At 36.8% G+C, this 15,571-nt stretch overlaps 1 long non-coding RNA gene across 2 annotated transcripts in view; it reads right to left on the bottom strand.

Moving 5' to 3' along the window:
• Window positions 1–7,280: 7,280 nt before the first annotated feature.
• The window catches only part of LOC116786107, a 30,185-nt gene continuing 21,894 nt past the window's right edge, over window positions 7,281–15,571 (bottom strand). For both annotated transcript variants that reach the window (XR_004356820.1, XR_004356821.1), the window contains exons 2-4: window positions 8,376–8,495; window positions 7,892–7,925; window positions 7,281–7,420 (exon numbers count right to left, since the gene is read on the bottom strand). This is a non-coding gene — a long non-coding RNA (uncharacterized LOC116786107). The remainder of the gene's footprint in view (window positions 7,421–7,891; window positions 7,926–8,375; window positions 8,496–15,571) is intronic.

A 15,571-nucleotide genomic window follows, 5' to 3' on the forward strand; every position in this document is an offset into this window, starting at 1 on the left:
AAAGGGCAGAGCTAAGCTTCCTACCACCTCCAATGATAATGGTGTTTTACTTTTTTTTTTAATTTAACCATAATGGATTTCATTATTTTTCTGGAAATAATACTTTCATTTTACTCATGAAGATAGATAGACATATGCTTCTCTTAGTGCTCCTAAAATATCCTTGTTTTAATATTACACCCATTGCTAATTACACACTTACTAGCATATCTTCCATATTTATTGTAATATTTAGGGCATAAACTAGTATCCATAATCTAGCGAAATGTTGGGTTTGTTTTTCCTTGCTTATTTGGAAAACAAAATCACAGTAGAAGGGCATAACATATGCAGTGGTGTTGGAGCCACTGCTCCTGCACAGAGTGCTTTTTAAGGGATGGAAAAGAATTTCTGGTCTGTATCATACCCACCCATGTAATACATGACATATCAAGCAAATAAGTGTTTGTGCTTTAGTAGTGCATTTATGTCCTTCATAAAGTTTCATACTTGATTTGAAAGTTTCAAAACTCTTTGTGATACAGATGGTTCAAACTCCATTGGTAATTCAGTGTCTGGTTAGTTCTAAAGTAGACCAAAGACTGGTAATTGATGCCCTGAGAGATCTGAAAAAGCTTATGTGCACATTTGTATATACACTTGTATCTGCTGTCAGTGTTCAAACGTTTTTAGGAAACTGGACTGTGATTTGGAGCATATGTTTCTTGTTCCCTAATTGGTAGTCAGGGCCCCACACTGAGGGCCACTGCTGGCACGGAGTGAGGGCTAGAAGGTAAAGCACTGAATAAGAATTATAGTTGAGATGTAGTTCGTTAAAGTGAACATCAGTGGGTCTTCATATCTGTTGCTCAGATAGGTTTAGAAACTGAAGTGGATTTATAAAGCAAAATAATCAAATCCTTCATAAATGGGATGAAAGTTTCCATCTAATGGGCTGGTTTTGCAGTATTTATGGAAACTGTACAGGAGCTTACATTTTAAACATAGAAATGGCACAGATCTAATCAGTCAAAGCCAGTCAGATTGATTCCAGTAGTTACTGGTACACGTGTTGTGTGTGTGTATCAGTACAGCAAAGAAAAACATTCCTATATTTTTACAGGCTCACTGAATACACTGAGTTGGAAAAGGATCCACAAAGATCATCGAGTCCAACCCTGCCCAAGACCATCCCCAAGTGTCACACCACGTGTCTGAGAGTATCATAGTATCATCCAAAAGCTTCTTGAACTCTGCTAGGCTTGGTGCTGTGACCACTGCCCTGAGGGGCCTGTTCCCCTTGACTTCTCGCCACCAGACATTGTCTTTAGTCTCACAGTTCTTTGTGATATAGACCATGGAAACTCAGAACAAGCATTTCCATAACCTGCAATTTTCCAAAAAACCTAATGGCAAAGATATCACAAAGCCTCGAATAGCAACTGTTATGAACAGGATCACAACTAATGGCAGCAAGAGAGAAATGGAGGAATAAAGAACAGCTCCATTTATACCCACAGTGTGAATCTTCCAATCCAACAGAAGGCGTGTTTTGCAGACAAACAGAGAATGCCTTCCAGGATGCTCTGCAGAATCCAGTCATGGTGACAAAAATGTTTACAGAACAGTGGTCTAGTAGAAAAATGTTTACAGCACTTTGCTGAATACAAAAAGGAAAATCTTTCCTCAAAGACTGACTGCAGTCTTTCACACCTTGACACACACACGAATTAGTCAGATTTGTAATAGGCAAATTCTATTGCATCAAAATTTCAAAGCCTCTGTGCTGTGCAGCTTGCTCACTGGGAGACTTGTAGGACCTAGGACCAGATTCACAGAGAGCAGTTTGGGTCCACGTTCCCTGAACTTCCCATTCTGGTTCATCTATCTTTAATGAAAATTAATAATTTAATCTCCGTGTTACTAACACATTATCTCCTTCCAAAGGTACCAGTCGCTACCCCATGGGTCAGATCACAGTCTTCCATTACATACTATATTAAGGCAGTAACAATGGTTCAGCTTTCAATATTATATGAATTTTTTCCTCTACCATTTGTGTTATTTTCCCCATCCTAAACGTTGATGGCAATCATTTGTGCTCTGATTATAAGCTATATCTTCATCTATGGCTTCTCTCATCATAATATATGAAAGTGGCAAATACAATCTGTAAGTAATAAATATGGTATGAAATTTCACAAGGTCCTTATCATTTTGTGTCATTATTCTTGTCATTGTTTATTTCTCTCTTTTTATTCTAGGAATATTTTTTATTTAGTGTGGGGTTTTTTTCTTCACCTTTTCTTATTCTCTTTGATGACTGAATGTATTCTACTGCTTAAAATATAAAAATACTTTGTGGTCTTTTCAAAATGTTGATTTATATTCAGATTTACTCAATTTTTTTTTCTGTTTATGCCCCTTCTTGCTTTTTCAGTCATTGAAATGCTAGAGATTTAAGGTGTGTGCATGTACTTGTGAAATTAGTATAACTGAGCAGAGTGTATCCTGACCTTTACCCTGAAATGTGGTAAAGTTTGTGCTAAGGACATTTCAGATTATGTCTCTGTTCTTGTCCTTAGCGGACAAGACTTGTCTGCTCTTCCCAAAATACAAAGCTACTTCTGTACTTCCAGGTATATTTGCTTCATTTTGCTTTACTCCTCCTTGAAAATAAATCCCCTTAAATTTCTTTGTGAGGCAAACCACTGAGGAGGCCCAGCTGGTTTGTCAGCCGTGAGCCAGGGAAGCCTTTGATTCTCAGAATTAAGGACAATCTTATTTCCTTTGCTACACACTCAAGAAGCTTTGGGTTCACAAAGAAAATCTAGAAAGAAAGAATGGAAGCAAACAAGCAAGCTTTCAAGTGTGGGAAGTTTCTGGTGAAGTAAACATTTGGCTCCTTCAGGCTAGATGTAAAGGAGATAAAGAAAGTTAGGAAATCAGAAATGTACCTCAGTCCTCTAAGTAGACAGCCATGGATCGGGACTAGAATGGAAAGCAAATGAGTTTCAGATAGAAGCCTGTGTAACATAATTCCTCTTGCACACCAGCCAGTGTCCATTAGGTTTGGCTTAATATTATCTGAGACTTTTTATTTTTAGAGATTTCATTGATACTAATTTCCTGATACTTTTAAATAAAAATGAAATCTTTAGATATGCCAGCAAAAGGGTTACATTGTTAAAACATTATAGGAAACTAGAACCTGAAGAGCTCAACTAAGACCTTACTTTCGACAACTCAAGTATTTCTAAAACAGTGAATTTTGATGGCGTCTGAGATCCTTGCAATCTACATAGAGCCAGGTGCAGCAACACAGGAGTAAATAATCTGCAGATGGCAACTGGGAGCAGGCTTGGGTACATGTGCAAAACTAACCAAATTTCCTCTCTATACTTAACTTTGTAATAGTCAATGCAAAAATTTACCAAATATGCAAAATGGAAAGACACATGATTATACTAAGAGCTCTGGCAAACACATGCAGTTGTGAAGTTCTTAAAGATTCACTTACTAGAAACTGGATAACATGAAGCCTTGAGACTTCACTTTATAGTACTCTTTCAAGCATCTCTTCAAACCACTAAAAAAACGTGAAGAAATGCAGGAACAGCTGAAGTGGATCGAAGTAACAATAGCTACTGATTCAGAACAATAAGTGAAACCAGGCACCAGGACCAAAAAAATACTCGGTATCACCGTTCAGTGCTTTTGAGGTAGAATGTAACAAGAAAGTAAAGAGCTTGGTTGACAAAGAGTGGACAGGATCCTGAAGGCAGAGGGGAGAAAAAACTTCCCATGATCTCAGATTATCATTGTGGTAGAATAAAAACATATTTCAAAGGACACATTGTGTAGGTGACACACTACAATTTGAAAAAAAAGCTTTGTGATTACAGAACACAGAGTTTTATTATCAGCCATTGAAGAGGAAGGAAAGTCTGCACAGTCATTACTACACCTGTTGCATTTATCATGGCATGACTTCGCTCTCTAGTAGTGGTGGACATTAAGAAAAAAGAAGGCTTAGTACAGATCTAAACCCACTTTTTAGTTACTTGAGAAAGGCAGTATTTATTACATGTGACTGGAGATATCCTGTGTTACTTACCCAGCGCAAAAGTACTCATTCTTGGTGATGGGTTTCGAAATAAAAAGAAATTTTTGTACCTTCTCTGTTTCCCCTGTAAGATTCACCCTTTGCTTCTCTGGCTGTGGGACTATTTGGGGAACAGCAGGTTCCCCAGGAATCTGACTTCAATGCAGGAAGGATCTTCAGTAAAAACATCCTACTTCCATTTTTGTTTAAATAATGACAGAAATGGCAGTTCATAACCTATGTCTCTGAATTCAGCACAGCACTAGCAGAGGTTAAAGAATAAACAAACTGATGGACTGACCATCCAGCAAAACACAACAATTAAGTTATTACAGTGTTTTCACTATCACTGTTGGTTTTTCTTTTCAGTTCAATTAAATAAAATGGCACACAGGCAGAGATTTCAGAAATGTGAATTTTATTGAGATTTATTTCATAGAAAATTTAAATACAAGAGATTAAATGGAAAGTCTTATCAAGTGAGACCCTGTGAAACTAAGTTCCAATCACTGAACAACGTCTGATGGAATTGCTAATTAGATCACATGTTTCTCCTTAGCTGTAGAACAAGGAATCACACCAATGATTTCACTTTTCATCTGCAGAACAAGTTTTCAACCCCTTTTGTAGCTGGTTAGTACAGTATAAGGTACAAATTCTACTGATGCTGAACAGAAACATTTATGTATTTATAAGCTAATATATGCCTAGGGAAAAAAAACCTCCAACTTTTATTTTTCCAGTATTTATCATTCATTGAAAACCAGATGGTAGGAGGTAAGCCAGGTTATCTCAGACTTCTTGTGATGGGTTCAGTGGCAGAGACCCAAACAGCCTCGTATGCAGCAGAGTACCTATCCCACTGGCAGCCAGTTTTTTCCACTTAACTCCTTTTTTTCTACTTGGAGCCAATCCAGCCCAGTTCAGCTCTTTTGTAGGAACTGAGGAACCAGTATTGATTTCCCATTTAAGCCAATCTTGTGTAAGCCCACCACTGCCTCCCTCGCTATGAATACGGGAAGCACTGGAGGAAACCAGCTGCAGCATTTTCCACACGCAGAATTGCTTCTTCGGGCTGGATGTGAGCTGAGTTCCAAATTAGAAAAATAAAAAGCGAAAATGGCAGCATAGATAGGCTTTCTTTTCAAGTCTGATACACATTCAGCACTGCCTTCCTAGAAAGGATTCTCAGAAAACAGGGAATTTGCCTGTTAGAGCGAAAGAAGGAGATTCTTATTATAGGCTTCAGTGCAGTTGTCAGCCAAGATAACAAATCCTTGTACCAAAGTGGCCTTAGAACAGTGAGGCAATGAGGGCTTTCCTAAAAAAAAATATCAAAATTGTGCACTGTGCTTTTTTATGAAAGTGTGAAAATCTGTTGTAACTGTCTATACTGAGTGTTTATGGATTTAAGCTGAAGACTGTAGTGGTGTTTGAGGATTCTCAGGCTCTGTGCCATGAAAGTTTTGTTACCAGATTCAGAGTTGTCAACAGGCGTCCATTGCAATCAGGGGTAAAAAATACCTCCAGCACAGATATTTTTAGGGACTAGCAGTGAAGTCATGCTTTAAAAGATAAATAACGCTAATAACATTGATACAAACTTTCCAAAGTCACTTAGCAATAAGCTCCAGATATCTAGAATGCAGTTGCTGAAAAATGGAACACAGTTTGGTAAAAATTTGGCAATACTTCCTGAAGTATAACATAGAAATTAAACAAAATTTTGAATTGTGGGTGGGAAGTCATAGAGATAGTATTTGACCCTTACATGAAATTACCAAGCTAGTCTAAATATCATGCTTTTTGAGATCTCACTTCAAAATGGCTTAGCAGCTCTCTGACCTAATTCACTCTCTCTGTTCTTATCTGTTCACAGTCTCTAAAATGGAAATCTATATCTGGAATTTGTCAGGGACAAATTGTTGGAAGATCTTACATGGAAACAGGATACCTTCTTCTTCCCGCGGCGTGTCTCTGTAAAATACTTAAGAGTAACCATTCCCAGACACTGGAGAGTTCAGGCACTACTTTTTCTGATTTTCATTGAGAAACAAGCCACCAAACTCAGGTCATGACTGTTCTTGTCCCCCGTAAACACCATCAGTGCAGTAAGATTAGTCCACTGTGATTAATACAGACTGAAAGAACAATCTGCAGCAGCCTGATGGATGGAGCAATTTCAAATAGTATCACATGGATGTAGGAAACCAGAAACAACTGCAGCCTCCTGACCCAGCCTTTCAGGTTGTGTGCAGCCTAATGAACAAAGGTATAAGCTGCTTCTACACAGAGAATTTGACTAATGGGGAGAAAAGACAACTTTTATTTTTGTTTTATTTTTCTGTACAGAAAGCAATTGGCAAAATGGAGTCCATTAGGATAATATGAAGCTTAGCCGTCAGCAACTATATTTTTTGGTTAAATGTTCTTTGTCAGAGAACCTTATGCAAGAAGATTTCCCAAGAGAAAGAAACTGAGAGTTAGGTGGATTATTTTCACGTAGTGGAATCAATAACCTGAGTTTCCTTGGTGAGTGGTCAGAATAGCCACATATTTGTAATTCTCAATTCTCAGGTATCTGCACCAGGGAATAATTAGCAGCCTAAGCTGCTGGTTTGATTGATGAGGCTGCTGAGTGATTATTTCTCCAATTTTCCCCAACTTCAATTCTCATAGGCTAGGGTCAGTGAAAAGAGAAGTTCATTTTAGGCTCCTCGATACTGATATTCAGATTCTTTCTGTATTTATTAATATATTTTATCTGCATTTTCGAAGAGTGAACCTGGAGGCACTACTGAGAAGGTAAAAGACTTTACAGGGATTTTTGTGGGAGTTTACTGAATTTGTGGCATCTGGTAGACTTTAGGAAGAATGACAGAACAGATTCTGCCTAACAGAAGAAGTCTGAGCAGGAGGCAGTAGTAATATTTGGAGAGAGTGAGAAAGCTGTGGAAGGCGAGATGAACATCAAAGCTTTATTTGAGATGTAGTGCCCAGTGAGAGAGAGGAATAGGAACAAATGTCAACAGGAACAAACCAACCTTTTGCTTTTTAATGTAGTCATAAAAAACTTATGTGCGGGTAAGGAATATTTTAAACACTGCCTCAGATACAAAATGTCATTCACATCTACTGGAAAAAAAAAAAAAAGACTGGTGCCTGGGGCTATGCTAATTCTTTAATGTGATGACATTCCTGTTCAGAGAGCTCTGTAAGCTTTCCAGGCTGCCAAGCATGCTTGGCACCCATGTCTTCAAGCACTATTCCTGCAAGGTTCCTGAGTACATTTTCATTTTAATGGGTTCTTAAGTCAAGCATCTCTGGCAAAGCTTCCTAAAAAATGAGTGAGAGCTCATGCAAGGGACAATGACATTCTTTAATATTTACTGCACTAAAAATAACTTTTGAAAACAATATATGGTATACAGAATGTTCTTCTTGTTCAAAAATGGCTGGTTTTAACAGCATTTGATGGATTCAGAGGGCTCTTGGTAAGTACAGTTAATATATTTTCTCTATATATTCCTTCAGTATTAAAGAGCAAATTGCTTAATATGTAATTTTGAGTAAATGTTTCCCCAGTTACATTCACTCTCTCTTTCTGATATGCTTTATTCCTGCCTGAGTATTTTTCTCCTTTTAATATTCTCAGCAGGCTGGATTTATGAGCCTATGAAAGCAAAGAATAGGAAACATCTTCTTCTGAAGCCAGCTGCACTGGTGAACTTATTGAATAGCTGACCGAGTCCTGAATGATAATCATACAAAGAGAAGAGCAAGAGGAACAAAATGAGACAAAATCACCTTCATTTTCCAAAAAACTTGGAAAGTACCGGCACTGCACAGAAAGAGAGAGAAAAAGAAAATTAGGGAAAGTGAACCCACAGTTTGTTTCATTTTTCATTCTAACATCATTTCAACCACAAAGAATGACAGTATAAATGATCAAACAACTGTTTGCTAATGCATTATAGATAGTCATACACAATATGGCAGCTTTATACTTGTATATTTACCCACCATGAATACAAAATATACTAAGAGTGACAGGTAATGTAGCCAAAGCTTCTACTCTCTGTAAGCATCTGTGTACTATGAATTATAAATGAGAGTCTTGTGTCCAAAGGTAGCAAGTAATGTAGATAATGCCATCTGAGTAAATGAATAAATGTGAAACAGATGCTTCTTGCATTCAGGGCACACAGGTACAGCCAGGAAGCCACCAGTACAGATTATGGATGCTGGTGAGACAGCTGTTGTCTGCATCCAGTGCCAGGTGCATTCCTACCTGGGCTGCACTACATCAGTAAAAAAGGCCTTTCTCTTAGTCCATTTTAACAAGTTTCCAGAAGGATGAGGTATCTTCTTATGTAGATTCCTCAGGTGCTTGGATTTCCTCAAGGCTTTCCTAAAAAATCAAATTGGCAACATTACTAGAAGAGTCCTTTATAAGAGGTGGTGAAATTGCCTGAATGGAACATTTAGCTTAAAACAGTCATAAAATACTTTATCTTTGCTTTTTATGCAAGTGTTCAGGTTTGACGTTATTTTTTTCTGAACAAATATTTTTGCCTCAAGATGAAATTACGTGGCTTAAAAAATTACTGCTAGAAAGGTATTAAGAACTATTAAGAACTCTTTTTTTTCTTTTTCATAGTAAATTTACTTATAAGCAAAGAGACAGGAGCTTGGGCTCTGGTTAGGGAACTGGAGGGTTCTTGTTGTCAGTACAGACAGCTCCCTTGATACCTAAAAGGTAGGTTGAACTCCCCAGATAAAATATTAAACTTAACAATGCTGACAGATAGTTTTTACTTGTGAGATACAGCTACAGCTATTCTTTAAAGTTCAAATAAGTTCATAATGCAGCCTGGGTTTATGTTGCTCTTGCAGCTGTTCCTTTTCTGCCTAATACTGGAGTTGTGCTGTGTCCATTTCCATATGTGCAGAACAAAAGCTTTGTCCTTTTCAGGTTCAAAAAGGAAGGGAAAAAGGGCTTCAGACGCACTTTCCTTCAGATTTGTCATTCATGAGTTAGTTATGTCATGTAGGGTGGGTAAAACAGTAGTTACCAAGTATGGAATGAAAGTCTATATATAGCAATGCAATTTTAAGAAGAAAATGAGCAAATGCAGTAATAAAAATGGCTTTTTCTTGTTTAGTAGGAGTACCTTGAGCTATACAAAACTCTCAAAAGGAAAAAGTCCCAGGACCAATAAATAGCTGTACATATTCTATGATGTCATTTCACCATAACTGAGCATTTCAGAGATAGAAAGTACAATCAGAGATTTATGTAAAGTTTTAGAAAAGCCTAACAGATAACATAGAGCTTCTCAGAACTTACTGAGATGGTATTTGAACCCTTAAGAGTATTTATCCAAAGCTACCCAGGCAGTCATTGCAATAATTTCATAGCATTCCCTTAGAAGTAAGGTTTTTTTCTTCCATAGCAAATATCCCAAGCTCTTTAAGCTTTTGGCATAGGTCTGGTCAGTCAAGGGGTCTGCCTGCCATTGCCAGATTTTTATTTCATTTTGAGGTCAATCCAGAGTATGATATCCTAAGAGAAATTCTGCATTTATAGTTTTCATAGAGAATTGAGCTTTGTAGCCCAAAAGCAAAGGCTGAAATCAGAATAATTCAGATTCCACTATCTACTATCCTTTTTTTTTCTTTGTTTCATATGCACCTGTGCAAAATCTACATAAAACACCATCATTGTTCCAATTTGACACTTCTATGTCCCATTTTTTCACTCTGTTTGCTGAAGTGGAAATGACAATACACCTCGTAAAACAGATGCAATCCAACCGGGACAAGCAAGCCATTCACTGTCTGTTAAATGACTTATTACTGCCATTGTGATATCCCAATATTTTTAACCTTGTAAATAAAGCAACTCCTTACGAGTTACTGGTTTTGACGTACAAAGCAAGGAAAAGTCAAACTATGCAACTTTGAAAGCCATAATTTTGCTTTCCAAACAGCATGATTTTATTTAGAATTATTGAATTTTAACCACAGAAATGTCAATAATCCACAGGTGGCTTGTTCCTATTTTCTCCATGTCCTTTCTTTCCTTTCAGTAAGTTGCCCTTGCATTTATTTCAGTGTAAAAGTTTGAGGAAAAAGAAAAAGAGACTGTCTAGGTTTTTAAAAAGTTTGAGAAGTAATTTGCAAAGTGATAGTTTCTGGTAATGAAGGCTGCTACCTTTGCCCAGGTCTGTCAGTATGATAAAATTGTTTTGGAATGTTAATTACTGAATAATCAGATTCCCTTGAAAATGAAACCTCAACTTTTACTGAAATATGATATTCCTAAATTATATCAGAGCTGTAGTACAGTCAAATCAACAATTACACTAAAAGAACTCATGCAGTCTTCTATTTAGGATGAGACTCTATTATCTCAAAAGAATTAGAAAAGCATCTATGATGCACAGCCAATATGGAAACATTTATCCCATTGGCCTCTATTATCCAAATGGAAATGAGAAAACTTCCATTACATTTTGCAGTGATCCACACCTTTCTGTTTTAAAGTCAATAAACTCTATCTTTTGCTGTAGTAGCTTCAGCATGTGTGCAAAAATGACCCTTTGCAATTTGGCTGCTGAGACACATGCTGGGAGAGGTGACATAGGAGTTTTAAAAAAAGATGCAAAGCAGTTTTTACTGCCAGGCTTGTCCTACCATGGAGTAATAAAATGATGCTTGCAAAGCCTCACGTAAAATTCTATTGTTCTTTGTATCACAAGACAGAATTCCCTTCCTAAATCAGTCACCTCTAATCAGTTTAATTGAGGCTGATGCTCAAACCACACAAAAATATTATGAAGAAAAAGTCCCTCAAGTGGCTCTTGACCTCTTTGGAAGCGTGGTCCCCTCTATCACATCCTATGACAACATACAGCCTGTTGAAAAGATGCCTTGAAATAAACACAACATCACAGGGATTTACAGAGGAGAGGGCATCGGGGGGGCACTCAGCACTCGCTTCTCTTCAGAAAAAAAAAAAAAAAGAAAAAGAAAGACTTCAGAAAAAGTACTTTGAAACTGGTAAAATAATCTTCTAAATAAACCACCAGTGGGGAATACCCACAGTCACTGAGGACAGCGTGCTGTTCAGCGTATCAACAAAAATACATTTGGCCTGAGGCAATGCTCAGGGCAAACATATCCCAGATGGACTAGAGAGGCCCAAATACCTTCAGAGATGAAAATTTAATTAGAGGAAATGTCACTGCAGTGAACAAAAGGATTGCTTTAGTGATTTTTCATCATTGTTTACTACAAGCGAAGTATAAGTGTTAGGACAGGCTAAGTACAGGAGTTTTCTTAAGCACTGGAATGGATATGAAAGGAATGGATGTTGAAGGTCAGAGACAATCATCTGCACTTGAGGAGTGATCAAAAGGAGTAAACCATCAAATATTGACAGATGACAATTTTTAATTGCTTCAGTGATGTCAAAAGGTGACAAAAGGTGTCAAAGGTGGTGCTTTCAAGCCACTAAGAAGGAAAAAACTGCCCTTATGTGGTTGGTCAGGTTAGGGTTTTTGTTGCTTTGTTGTTGTTATTAGTGCTGTTGTGAGATCCCAAGGATGATAAAAAGCTTAGGTTTTTCTGAAAGCTCAAAGCCATCCCTGAAAGCTGAGGTGCCTCACTGCCTCTTTACCTCTTTGATAATCCGTTGTATATTATCAATTCTGATTCTTGCACAAGTCAGGGGTGAAATTGTTGGAAAAGCAATATAGGAATTGTTGCAGCACAATCATAAGGAATCAGCCCCCTTAAATGAAAATATGTGATTTCTTGCATGACTTCTGAAGGCTGTTTGGGATAAACTAAAAGAAAATAAGACATAGTAAACATTATAGAAAGTCTTTCAAACTATAACATGTTCTCCATTTGGATTTAACATCTTCAGAATGCAGAGTTGAAAATTTCATTCTTTTTTCCCATCCAGCCTTCATTTTGTATTTTCTGCTGAAATGCTCCCCCCCCAGCAAAAAAAATAATCACCTTAATTGAAAGGATGCACATAATTATTTTCCCATCATAATATCAAAATAGTGCTAATATAGCAATCTTTATTAGTATGTAACAGGAATTACATACTATTATATGAGGCAAAAATAACTACAGAAATAGTAATTATTATCAGATATCTCTCACAGAGGCCATACCAATTTCAGTTGATTAATCTCCTTAAGAAGATCAAGGAGATCTCTACAAACAGACAAATGAAGAGGAGATTTATTAAAATGGGCCACAATCTAAGTAAAAAAAATGAAGAAAGCATTATACAAGTATAATTATATACAATTATGTACAGATCAGTATATTTATTTTGTTAATAAAGTCAATAAAGTAGGTTGATAAAGTTAATAAGACTTTTTATATTAGATCTTTACTATTATTTATATTTTTGGTCTTTGCTAGATCCCTTGAATTTTATGGATGATGTTGAGAGTTTGTTCTTCTTAGATACAACTATACATAGATAGATTCCTTCTGTGTAGAAGGTACTAGGGAACATGAAGTGTCCTGAAGTTACTGGGGAAACTTGACACTGACTTCAGCAGAGTTTGGATCAAGCATCTGGAGTACCTTATTCACTTACTAAGTTTACTGGGTAACATGTGCCCTAATTTCAGGTGATTGATTTTGGTCTCTCCTGGTGCTATTGTTTATTATCACCTGTTACCCACACTTTTGTATTCTAGCCCAAATAATCTCCCTAGATTTCTCCTGACTGGAGGCACTATGCTTTTGCTGGCAGTCAGAACTGGCTTTGTGTTCACTTACATTGTCTTGTTAGTCCTTTCCCTTTTCCTCACCTGCTTCCTTGTTTTAATTTTTCTTTCTTTCTCTCTTTTTAGCAGGTACAGTTCTACACAAAGTTTAATCATATGTGCAGAAATTTGTTAGGTTGATGCCAAAGGGCCTGCCCAAAGGCAGGCTCTTAAAACATTATTTGAAACCTGTGATGGAGAGTCCAACCAGCCTCTGATTAGGCAACGTGCCATACTAAGCAGATATTAATGAATCTTGGCAACCAAATATGAGAAATCAGTTTGCTTGCCATCTTTTCTCTGTTACAGATGGTTATCTGGAAAACCATCCAAACAACAGAAATATACCATATGTAAAACAAAGCCTCTCTTTTTATTTTCAGGTTCACAGACTCTCATCTTAAGATTTCACAGTATTTATTATTTTTATACTTCAAGATGAGCAAATACATTATTATCTAAATGTATCCAAATTATGACACACTGAAGAAACCAATACTGTGCTTTATGGGGATGTGATTGTATTATTGATGCTACGGACTTCTGGATGATCTGCACCAATTCCATCCACAAACCCAAAGGACAAATCTTTTCTGTATCTACATAACAACAACCATAAAATGGAAGTACTGAGGTCAAAAAATGCCAGGTGAAACAAGTAAATAGATGTTTAAAGAAATATACCACCAAGTATATATAAGATTGGAATACATTACAGAGATTCTGAAGAGGTATTAAAGACAAAGCAATGAAGCATAGACATTTATTTTTCAATTCTAGTGTTACCAAAAGGCTGTCGATAATAAATCCGTCTTCTGCTAAATGACAAATCTGAAGAGGAAACTAATTCTCAGTATGCAGCCTTCTTCCTCCACTGATTATCAGCAGAGTAGATCACCCACTAACTACACAGTGAAGTCAGTATAGTAGGGGACACAAGATGTGAGACAAATAAACCTCCTTAATCAGATGTAGGTGACACGCTCTGAGAGACACAAGAAACTTAAACATGGGTCGAAAATGTCTATGTATGTTCCATATGTAATCTCTTAATGCATTTCTTACTAATTATTCTTCTGCAGAAAACCTTTGTGAAATTATTTCCCAAACAACTGGACTAGAACGGAGAAAAATAAATGCCTGAGAGCAAAACAAAAATTCATAAATAGGCAAAAGGTGACTCCTTAGTAAGAAAAACAATTCAGAGATGCAAAACATTTCTATGTAGTTTTGGTTTTGGTGGTTTGTTTTTTTTTTGCATAACCGTGGAGCTACTTTCTTGATTTTTCAAAATATTCTGATGACTTATGCACCACATGAACCAGTTTGTGATGCTCCTACTCACAGTGAGCAGCACCTCACTTCAAAAAATTTGATCTAAATTCATTAAGAGCACAAACAGTGGTCTTAACTGAGACCAGAAATGGTGGAAGGTAAATATCCAGAAACAGGAAAGCACAGCCAAATACCACCGAATGAGTGAAATTGCTCACATTATGTACAAAACAGAAAAGAGGTGAAAGCCTGGTGCAGTAGTTTGAGATGCAACATGAGCAAGACTTTTATATTCCTGCCATAAGAGCCATATCCCAAAAAAGCTCCTAAGTGCCAAAACCAGGATGTATGAGAACTTTTGGCATGTAAGTCTTCACTCTGAAATAAACCCACTCACCATCTGCATAAATCTGAAGGTAATAAAGCTCACTAGGTGCTCTCATCTAAATTTTTCGTAGACCAAAATCCTTTACATATATCTTTGAAAAAATTACATGACTGACATTTCCCCCTCTTATTTTCAGAGGGAAAGCATATTCTGAGTCCTAGCATAATCTTCAAAGTACATTAATGTGTTTTACCTGGTGTACAGTTCCATCAGCATGATAAGATTTTTATTTTGCTCTTAACTTGGTTTTATTTTTCATTCCAGGATGTGTCATCACAGGTATATTTTTACTATATCGACTTTATCACTTTTACATGAAAAAAAATCAATGAAAAGAAGAACACAAACACTCACCTGCCATGAATGCTGCAATCTATTATTTTGGCTTATACAGACTTTCAATTGGATAATTAAGTATCCAAGAAGTAAAAGCTTTTCATCATGAGAAGATGCTCAAGAACAGGGCTATGGATTCACAAAGGTTTGCTTGGGTTTTTATCTACCAGTTCAGAGGAGCAGAGCTTTGTATGTGGAAAGGGAGGAGAAAACTGTTACATGCAGCAGACAGTTTGCTCATTTGAATCATTTGCAGAATTCCATGTATGGGTTATCCAAATTTTATAATTTCCTGTAACATTTTTTTTTTAAGAATGGTTTCTAGATTATAACTATGAGGTGAAGATTTTTCCTTTATGCATTTACAGCTCAAATCTGTACATCCAGAGACTTTGGAAACTTCCAGGTTCTGGTACTGTTTCCTAGGAGCGAGGGCAAAACCATCTAATAAAGACAGGAGCACTCAGATATGGATAATGAATAAATCTGATCTTAAGAGAAAGCTTAACAAACCTTTCAGAAATAATTTACACATAAATCCTTTAATATGAAATTCCCCTCAGCTGATAACCCAAGCACTGACAGTGGTGTGGACTGAGGGACATTAACCCAGCTATGCCAAGTTAAACCAGAGAGCAAATAACTTCTTGCAGATAAATCAGAGAACTGAATTTTAGAGGCAGC

The sequence above is a fragment of the Chiroxiphia lanceolata genome, chromosome 4 (assembly GCF_009829145.1).
Source record: "Chiroxiphia lanceolata isolate bChiLan1 chromosome 4, bChiLan1.pri, whole genome shotgun sequence".
Lineage (NCBI taxonomy): Eukaryota > Metazoa > Chordata > Aves > Passeriformes > Pipridae > Chiroxiphia > Chiroxiphia lanceolata.